This window comes from Marmota marmota, unplaced genomic scaffold (assembly GCF_001458135.2).
Source record: "Marmota marmota marmota unplaced genomic scaffold, marMar, whole genome shotgun sequence".
NCBI lineage: Eukaryota > Metazoa > Chordata > Mammalia > Rodentia > Sciuridae > Marmota > Marmota marmota.
In genome coordinates this window covers 12,811,159-12,820,521 of record NW_025999932.1, presented here as the reverse complement: position 1 = coordinate 12,820,521, position 9,363 = coordinate 12,811,159, and the positions used below count along the sequence as shown (strand labels likewise).

At 37.7% G+C, this 9,363-nt stretch overlaps 1 long non-coding RNA gene across 1 annotated transcript; it reads right to left on the bottom strand.

Annotated features, from left to right (window-relative positions):
* Positions 1–2,715: 2,715 nt before the first annotated feature.
* On the bottom strand, positions 2,716–9,081 carry LOC125615979. Its single transcript, XR_007346578.1, has 3 exons — positions 8,881–9,081; positions 6,270–6,281; positions 2,716–2,726 (listed from the first exon to the last, which is right to left on the bottom strand). It is a non-coding gene; the product is annotated as an uncharacterized LOC125615979 (long non-coding RNA).
* Between the last annotated feature and the right edge of the window lie 282 nt (positions 9,082–9,363).

Sequence of the window (9,363 nt, the reverse complement as noted above, 5' to 3'; positions counted from 1 at the left end):
AAAAATTCTGCTTTGTGTATGTAAATATATAAATCATATCTAGATAGATCTATCTATCTCTATAATCTATCATCTAAATATACAGAGAAAGAGATTGGGAGCTTTAATAGAATTGCTCCTACCTGCTTATTATACTTAACATTTTAGTATCCAGAGTGGGTTAAAGGGAGAAGCAGCCTCCCTTCCGGAGCCCTATATTAATACCCCTTTAGTTTATTGGGGTTGATGGCCTGTCCTGTGTAATATGAAATGTGTGTGTGGTTTTCACTTCCAATCTATGTCACGGAGAACCAGCAGCATCTTTATGGACGGAATCTAGTTAAGATGAAGCATATCGAGTTAGGGTGGACCTTAATCCAATGACTTCTCTCCTCGACACACAGGGACCATGTTACGTGACCTCAGAGGCAGGGGTTGGAGTGACTCAGCTGCCAGGGAGACCAAGGACGCTGGTAACTCCCAGAAGCTGGAAGGACAGGCGGAGGATCTTCCCAGAGACGTTAGAGGGTGCGTGGCTCTTGACTCCAGACTTCGTTTTGGATGTCTATCCTACTGAGTGGTCAGGTGACGAATTTCTACTGTTTTAAGCCACCTTATTTGTGTCATTTTTTTATGGCATCCTTATGAAACTAATACACCACTTTGCTTAAATTTGAAATGTCCCTGGGACCCGAAGCACACGTCACACAACACAGGAACTGGTCAATCTACCTCTGGGCGGCAGCGAATGGGTGCTCTGGCCCGTGGCTTCCAGGGCTCTCCCCATAGGCAAACCCCTAAGTGTTTAACCAGTCCTCTGCTTTTTCATCAGTGACAGATTTGGGAATAAAGCTCCTCTCCAGGCCTTCGGCATCATGTGCTGTCCCTCTTGCTCTTTTTACTATCATATGGCATGTGGGTTAATATCTGTGTTAATATCTGTGATCTGATCTTGCAGGCATTTCCATGCATAAAGTCATTGTCTTTGACAGAAAACAAGAGGAAGAGCATTCTGCCTTGGATCTCAGAAGAGTATATAGGATGGTGTGATGCTCTGGATGTGATATGAGGTTGCCTCCAAAGGTTCCTGCATTGAAGCTTAATCCTCTCTGTGAGGTTTTATTAATAAAGTTGCCCAGCCTCAAGTATTCCATTACAGTAATGAAAAACAGACTAGTGCAGATAAATACACAGGGAAGTTTTAGTCTCCACTGGCTTTAACACTTTAACCTCTTTGGTAGAAGGAAGAGCTGGGAGGAATATAGAGTTGTGCTTTCCAACAGAACTTTCTGAATTGGGGAACTGTGTGTGGTAGGTAGCTACTGAGCCCTTGAAATGTGGCTGGTGTGATCCATGAACTGAATTGCAAATTTAATAACTTAAATTTACATTAAACAATGAAGACCTAGAGTCAAACTTCATGGTAAGGAGAAGACAGTCAACAACAGGGAGAGGGCAAATAGAGAACCTCAAATGAAATAAAGCACAAAAATTAACTCAATCAAACCCAGAAAAATTAACAGAAAACTACAGTTCAATTCAACTAAACAATAAATTCATTCAGATAAATATATCTTTGCCCTTTCTTCCATCACGTTTACCAAAAAGCACCCGAATGAATAATGATTTTTAAAATACTCTATAATCATTAACCAAATCAGCCAAAATAGTTGATTTTGTAAACTCAATGGTCACAACCATATTGGATTAAAGAAGTTTAAATATAGAATGATGATTTTATGCGCAGAAGATAAACAATTGAGATGAGTGTACAAGATCAAAATTCAGTCAAAGAAAAAGAGATGTAAATCTTAAAGAATGACCAAAATAGTCATTATTTTTTTTAATAGTAACAGGGAAAAAAGAAGAAATGGTGGGGGAGGGGAGACAGAAGGAAGAGGAAATCAGTCAGAAAGGAGAAAAGAAGAAAGAGGAAGGAAGAGACATAAAAGAAGTAAACAAATCCTCATCCACAAATTCAAAGGCTGTCAGCATTTGGAGGAACCATTAGGGAAATTCCTAAAAGTTGAAGCAGTCACCACTTTTGAAAAGAAAACCATGAGACAGATAACTTGAAGAAATGTCGTATAGAGACATCTGAACAGAAAGGTGGCAATTCCTACAGACTAGCTAGTGCCTAAGCCACCAGAACAGGTACACTCTACAACTGGGTTCAGGATCTAGTGGAGAAACTCACAGCAACACTCAGATCATCCTCAGAGGCATCCAAGCTCACCATCAAAACCAGGAATCCCACTTCTGTGACGCCTCAGATCTAGGAGGACATTGAATCTGCCCAAATATTTCCTATTGACATTGATAAGAACAACTCAGTGGCATGTTTTGTTGGGAGAGTGTGTAAAATGGCTTATAGCTAAAGCAGAGAAGAAATTGAATCACGGGGGTAATAAAAATCCCCTGTCAGTGGAAAAGCTCCATCTTTGGAAGATCAAAGATTGATGGAAACTTGTAACAAATTTGGTTCTCCTTGTGTGTGGAGAAATGATTTAAAGCTGTGTCAGACTTTATTGCATTTTTTAAAATTTTGGAATACACAACATGGGTGATCAATTAATCAAGCCTATATACTTGGCTGGTTTTCTCATAGCTCTGCAAATTCAAGAGAATTTGTTGAATGTTTACCAAGGTTCTGGAGCTCCAAGTGGTGTGGACATCTACTAAATGATGCTGAATAAAATATTGAACAGCTCTAATTTAGAGTCGGTCTTTCAGATATCATATATACACTTGCCAATCATAATGCAAGATGCCTGTGTTTTCATAACCTGATGACCGACTGATCAACATTCCTCCTGGTGTCTTCCTTTGGTGACTGCCAGCTATTCAGCTGGCTTTCTCAGCAACCGCAGACATCCTAGTAGAGGCACATGTGGGTCTGTCATAGCTTCATCCACTGCCCAAATTTTTGGAATTTTTAAAAAATCGTACCTGTCAATTTAAAGAAATAGAATGGGTTATATGTATGGTTTGGCTAGTTTTTATTGGAATTAATTTAAAATGTTGGATAAAATGAAAGCAAAAAAAAATGTCTTAAATCCATTTATAAACTGACAATTAAGGAATACTCAGATTAAAAGCTTGGTCATGACAGGCACCCAGAATCAAAGCAGAGACAACATTTATAATTGCCATGTACTGAGCCTGAGTGTCCAAAGTCTTGCAGAATTCAGAAGATACTAGGACGAGGCTCAATCCAGATGTGATTTAATAGAAAGTTACTCCATAAACCCCAAAACCTATATTCTTAGGGTAGACCTTAGAAATAAACCTGCTTTCTGCCCCTCCCACAGGGGACAGCAAGGATATGAGTTCCCCAGAGTCACTGAGTTTAAAGGGAAAAATCTCCCTGAGAATTTGTGACCACATACTGACCTTTGTATGGTTTGCAAATGAAATTCACAAACTTATATTGTTAGAAAGAGTTAACCCCAAAATTGATCTCAGACTGGTGGTAGTACTGGTGAGGTGTCAAAACCAAATATAATTCTTTTCTGGAAGAACTACCTTCATCTTAGAAGCAGAAGGTGAGATGTGGACCAAAAAGAGAATAGTGAATTTGAAGATGAAGCTGACTGAACTACTCAGAGTAAAAGAACAGAGAGAAAGACACAGGAAATAGGAGAGGTCAAGAATCATGGAAAATTAGAGGAGATTCAAGATGGCAGTTTAAATACAGGAAGACTGGGATTCAAGCAACGGCAGTACTTCTCCTGAGTGACGTGGGTGAAAGAGGGATTTCACTAAAAATCAATTTTGGATAGTCAGAGTGTCTTAGAGACTGAGAACTTTTGGTGTATTAAACAAAGAAGAAAGAGCTGGGCCACACTGGAGCTGAGCCAGTTACAGTAGCTGCAATGTGCTGGCTCATCACAGAGGGAGGGAGAGCTCAGGGAGAAACGCAGATTTGGTATGGAAAACCTGAGATCCAAAAATAGGCTTAAATTTAGCTGATCCAGAGGCTACGCTGTGCACTGGTGCCTGAAAAGTGCTGTTTCCCACCTGTCCATGGAGACAGGAGCCATCTTGAGGCAGCCATGCTGCCCCTACTGCTGTGGAGCCAGGGGATTGTAGCAAACACTGCCATCCTCTATCCCAGCAGGCACCTGGGGTGCACCAAGCCTAACATAAGTGAAAAGGGCACAGAGGAGATTTTACCAGGGGGATTCAAGTTGGAAAAGCAAAGGGGAGGACGACTTGCTTCTCCTTTGAGTCTGGCAGCTCATGTGACCACCTGAAGTGGGTCCAGAATCTGAATAGACAGGTGTGAAATAAAAGCCTGGGAGGGCTGTATTCCTGGGCAGCAGAGGGTGTGGGGGTTGGCTCTCCTACCCCACGAGAATTTTTTGGAGGTTCGTGACATCCAGACCCCTGACAGAGATGAGCAACTGACAGGCCCAAGGGGTGTGTTGATCTGATCTCTCCAGAGCAGTCACTGCCCAACCAAGCCTTGGAGGCCTGATTAGACCTACTGTCCACACACAGGAACTCCCCTAATAGAACTCTGTAGCAGCTCCACCCCTGGAAGTGCACTGATCTGGTCTGTGCCTATGAAACCCCAACTGACAGTGACCCCCCTCGTCCTACCTCATACTGGTGAGAACGGAAGCTGAGAATTATTTCAACTGGCTTCAGTGTTAGGCAGCTCCAACTGGCAACTCAGAGAGCCACACAAAAAGAGGAGAGGGTTAACAACCCCCAGGCCTGGCTCTTGCTCTCAGTAAATAAATAAAAAGGAATTGGAAAGAAAGACAGTTGGCACAGTCAGTGACCATTCATTCTTGTCAACTATTTTGAACACCTCAGTGGAGATAATTCTGTCATTTTTATTAAGAACCCTTCTCTCTCTCTCTCTCTCTCTCTCTCTCTCTCTCTCTCTCTCTCTCTCGTGTGTGTGTATGTGTGTGTTTTCTTGATGTGCTGATTGGTCCAGGGACATATATGCATATACATATTTGTTTCTTTTTTCTCATTTTTACATTTTTAAAAATATAGACATTTTCTTTTGTCTTGTCTTTTGAGGGTTAAGGTTTTTTGGGTTTGTATATTTTGGTTTTGTTTTCATTGATTCGTTTCTTTCTCTCTTTTCCTAGTAACAGTCAAATTCTATTGTTCTCTCTTCTCCCTTGATTTCATTTCTCCTATTTTTGCTTTCTTCCTTATAACCATCACCTGCTACATCTCTCCTGCATTCTTTCTGTTCACTTTTTGAAATTGTAAACTCTTTTCTACCTTCCCAGCATATTTTCTTTACTCTTAATTAACTGTGTTTTTGTCACCTTTAGAATTGATTTATGGAACTCCTGCCCATACCATTAATGTTGATGAATTATTGCTTCTGTGGAGGACAGTTGATATGTGCTGTTTGCTTTAAAGCTAGATCTAGTTCATGGTTATTGTTTACTGTTGACAGTTGCTGACCCCACCCTTCCTGGTTTTTGTGGTAATGTTGTAGATGTCATAATAGGAACTGGGTATTTCTTTTAATGCTATGTATAGTTTGTGTCAGTTGTTTCTATTGTTTGTTTTGCCCTACTCTGTGAGGAACTGGGAAACTACAGGGACACTACAGCTCACAGGGTGGAGACTCTGCTGTTGAACTAAAGTCAACCAAAGCACAGCACACCTTGCTCCCCACACAAATTAATGACACTGAATTTTCAGCAATACTTAAATACAAAACTTACATTAATGATCAGGCCCCAAGTATATGAATAAGGGTGGGCCCCCAGGTCCCACTTATGGGCATCCACTGTTCCAGCAAAAACAGAGAACACAAAGGCTGTGGATGCCACACTAAAAGGGTGTCTCAATCTAGATCACCCTAAGACACTTGGCAAGTAAAGACTGTCCCCTAAAAAGGCCCACACAAGAGTAAAAGAGAAGTATCTCTGAACAGATGCATAAAACCCAACATAGAAATATAAGAAATATGAAAAAAACAAGGTAACACAATATCTCATAAAGTTCATAGTCCACCAGCAACTGATCCCAAAGATATTGAAATGGATGAAATATCAGATAAAAGAATTCAAAATATTCATCATAAAAATGATCAATAAATTCCAAGGGAACACAGAAAAACAACTAAATAAATCAAGGAAGTCAGTACAGGATAGGAATGAGAAATTCAATAAGGATATAGAAATATTGAAAAAGAGCTAAACAGATATCTTGGAGATGAAAGACAATAAATCAAAATACAATGTTTAGTTGAAAGTCTCTCTAATAGAGTAGACCATTCTGAAGAGAGAATCCGAGACCTGGAAGACAAAGTGAACAGCCTTGAACATTTAGACAGCATTAAGGAAAAGAAAATAAATAACTATGATCGAAATGTACTCTGGGACAACATTAAGAGACCAAATTTTAAAATCACTGGAATTGAGGAGGGTTGTGAGAGCAGGATAAGAGAACTGATAACCTCTTTAGGGAAATAACAACATCAACAAAAAAATTTACAAACCTTGAGAATGAGATACACATCTAGATACAGGAGGCATTCAGAACCCCAAATAAGCAACACCAAAAAAGAACCTCTCCATGACATATTATAATTAAAAATGCCTAACACTCAAAACAAGGATGAAATTTTAAAAGCTTCAACAGAAAAACATGAGGTCATATTTAAAGGCAAGATTATCAGAATAACTTCTGATTTATCAGCACAAGCTCTAAAGGCCAAAAGGGATTGGAATGACGTGTTTCAAGTCCTGAAAGAAAATAACTGTCAACCAAGACTACTTTATCCAGTAAAGCTATCATTAAAAGTTGAAAGAGAAATAAAAAACCTTCCAAGATAAGCAGAAACTAAAAGAATTCATGACAACTATACTGGCACTACAGAATTTACTTAATGAAATACTCCATACAGAGGAAACCAAAAACAAACCCAGAGTTCACAAATGAACAAATCTCATTTGAAGAGTAGCTAAGCAAATAAGAAACAGGGCCAAATTAAGCATTATAAATAAGTTGAAATGATAGAAATTAATAAACATCTACCTGTAATAACACTGAATGTAAATAATCTCAATTTGCCAATTAAAAAACGTAAGCTGGCAGAAGGGATGAAAAACAAGATCCAACTATATGTTGTTTTCAAGAGATGTGCCTTTTAGGCAAAGATAGCTACAGGCTAAAAGTGAAGGGATAGAAATTGACATAAAATGCAAATGGAACCCCCAAACAAGCAGGAGTAGCTATTCTCATAGCTGACAAAGCAGACTTCAAACCAAAATTAATCAGAAGAGACAAAGAAGGTAACTTCATACTGGTAAAGGAAATAATCCAAGAAGATATGCCACACGAAAAGAGATACAAGGATGGTTCAATATATGCAAATAAATAATTCATATTTATGCCCCAAACATGGGTGCAACTAATTACATAAAAAAGGCACTACCAAAATTGAGGACCCAGATATACCCAAGTACCATAATACTGGGTGATTTCGACACACCTCTCACCATGTCTCATCCAGACATATATTTGATAAAGATTCTTTGGACCCCCAAAATATTATAAATCAAATGGACTTAACAGGCATCTATATTTCATCCAACAAGAGCTAAATATACTTTCTTCTCAATAGCTCATGAAATTTCTCCAAAATAAAAGTTTAGGTCACAAAGCTACTCTTAGCAAATATAAGAAAAATTTATATAACTTCTTACCTCTTATCAGATGATAATCACATGAAATTAGAAATCAACAAAACCCTACAAAAACTATATAGACACATGGATATTGAACAACATACGTTTGAATCCTGAACGGGTAATAAAAGAAATCAAAGAAGAAATTTTAATAATTTTTGACTCAATGAGCATAGTGATACAGCAAAGCAAAACATCTGGGACACTATGAAGGTAGTACTAAAAGGAAAACATAGCAATGAGTGCATCCATAAAATCAGAAAGATCCTAAGTAAACAAATTAATGATGTACCTCAAGGCCCTTGAAAAAGAACAAACCAATTCCAAAACAAACAGAGAAAAAGAAATAATTAAGATCAGAGCCAAAATCAATAAAATTGAGAATTAAAAAAAATACAAAGAATCAATGAAACAAAGAGTTAGTTCTTTGTAAAGATAAACAAGACTTATAAGCCCTTAGCCAAAATAACCAGAAGAAAAAGAGAAAATGCAAATGAATAAAATTAAAAGAGAAATCATCACAGACATCCAGCAGATCATTAGGAGCTATTCTGAAAATTTATACTCCAATGAATTGTATAACCTAGAAGAAATGGATACATTTCAAGACAAATACAATCTGACAAAACTGAATCAAGAGAACATAGAAAACCTCAGAGACCAATAAATACCAATAGGATAGAGAGAGAAATAAAAATGCTTCCAATAAAAAAAAGCTCAGGACCTGATGGATTCTGAGATGAGTTCTACAAAACCTTTAAAGAACTAATGTCAATACTCCTCAAATTATTCCATGAAATAAAAATGAATGAAAATTTCCAAATTCCTTCCTTCAAGCCAGTATCACACTCATACCAAAACCAGATAAGAACACATCAAGGAAAGAAAGCTACAGACCAATATCCCTGATGAAGTTTGACATAAAAATACATAAAAAATTATTATCAAATTGTGTTCAACAACATATTAGGAACAACATATTATAAACCACAAGCAAGTTGGTTTTACTCCAGAGATACAAGGATGGTTCAATATATGCAAATCAATAAGAGTGATTCATCACATAAACAGAAATAAAAACAAAAATCACTTAATCATCTCAATAGATGCAGAGAAGGCCTTCCACAAAATTCAACACCCATTCATGATAAAAAACACTGAAGAAACCAGGGATAGAAGGAACCTACCTCAACAGCATAAGGGCTATGTATGAAAAACCCCAAACCAACCTCATACTAAGTGGGGAAAAGCTAAAGCATTTCCTTTAACATCTGGAATAAGACAAGGAGGTGCACTCTCACCACTGCTATTTAATATAGTGCTCGAAATTCTGGCCAGAGCAATTAGGTAAGAGAAGGAAATAAAATGGATAAAAATAGGAAAGGAAGAAGTCAAATGATCATTTTTTTGCATATGATATGATCCTATACCTGCAAGATCCAAAGAACTCCACCAATAACAAATTTGGCAAATTAGCAGGTTAAAAATCAACATGCAAAAAATCAATAAGTTTCTATCTATCACAACAAATCTACTGAAAAATAAATCAGAAAAACAATTCCATTCAAGAGTTTCAGAAAATTACTTACCCCCTAGGAATAAATATAATCAAGGAGGTGGAAGATCTGTATAATAAAAATGAGAACATTGAAGGAAGAAATAAAAGACATCCCATGTGCAGGGACAGGCAGAATTAATATTGTTTAAA